The 1,141-nt window shown below is 45.0% G+C and overlaps 1 pseudogene; it reads left to right on the top strand.

Moving 5' to 3' along the window:
• Positions 1-237: 237 nt before the first annotated feature.
• Positions 238-1,141, top strand: part of LOC144160314 (N-terminal kinase-like protein) — an 84,267-nt pseudogene continuing 83,363 nt past the window's right edge.

Raw genomic sequence — 1,141 nt, 5'->3', positions numbered from 1 at the left:
CGATGTCGTGCCGCGCCCGTCCCCGCTCCAGGGTGGCCGAAATCGAGGTTAGGGATAGCGTGGCAGCTCCCATCGATTGTCCATAAAGCTTCACGAAATTTCTAAAAATGGTCGCCCAGCACAGATTTTTAGCTCTACATGTTTGGGTGACCTTCCCCGATCTTGTGACGATGAATTCTTGTAACGTTGGGTCCAAATATTGCCGAATTTGGAGTCCAAAGTAGCAGCAGCGTGTGTATGCGTCCGCACTCCTCGCCCCCTCACGGCAATCCCTTTGTCTTCGAAACTAAGGTGGGCAGTGAGGGCTTGCTAGACACCGCCAAAGGTTCTGTCAAAGGGCTCAAAACACCGAGGCACTCAAGCATTTTACAATACGTGGGCAGTCTCGAGACGTCAAAGGGATCTATCTATAGTTGATGACAGGGTAAGAGTGCAGCTCCACCCACAAGCGTTGTTTGGCCGATAGCTGACTCTCCGCGGTTAGAAAAAATAGTTCGTTATATTGCAGCTGTTTATACCCATGATTACTAATATGAGCGGCTGATAGTATAACCATCTGATTATGATGTCGTTTATATATGTTTCATTCGACGAATGAATTATTTTCACAAGAAAAAGACAAAGTCATCCTCATTGAAAACTGGCTCAGGAGAAAAAAAATTACTCACTAAAACAAAGATTATTCTTGATAGAAACTATTCCCGGTGTATTTTATGCTTAAATCAAAGCTATCTGTGATTTTTTTACTGTTAGACAACAGAAATAAACATATAAACAACGTGCACACGATTTTTTAGGTCTGAATAGTTCGAATTTCGACCGCTGCACGTCGCTTAGCCGTCGTCTGCTTGGAAAAACGTAATCAACATAATGGTCGTCGTTATATATTGTCGGGCTCGTCGCAGTTCGACTATTTCTTCACTTCCCGTGTGCAATCATTGTCGAGAAATGTAGTCGGTACAATATCTTCTACAGTCATCATTAGCGCTAAACAAAGCGTCGTAAACGCAGAGTGGAAGAAAGGGGCGGTTCGTCGCCGCAATGGCTGGATTCAGTGCACGGACTGTGTAAGCCCAGGGTGAAAAGGAAACCAGCGGCGAAGATTCATCGGTGTCTTTCAGAAATCGGCCGCGATATGAAC

This window comes from Haemaphysalis longicornis, unplaced genomic scaffold (assembly GCF_048455015.1).
Source record: "Haemaphysalis longicornis isolate Haplotype H1 unplaced genomic scaffold, Haemaphysalis longicornis Haplotype H1 scaffold_1, whole genome shotgun sequence".
NCBI classification, from domain to species: domain Eukaryota; kingdom Metazoa; phylum Arthropoda; class Arachnida; order Ixodida; family Ixodidae; genus Haemaphysalis; species Haemaphysalis longicornis.
The sequence above is the reverse complement of the archived record's forward strand: the minus strand, read 5'-3'. Positions and strand labels throughout refer to the sequence as shown.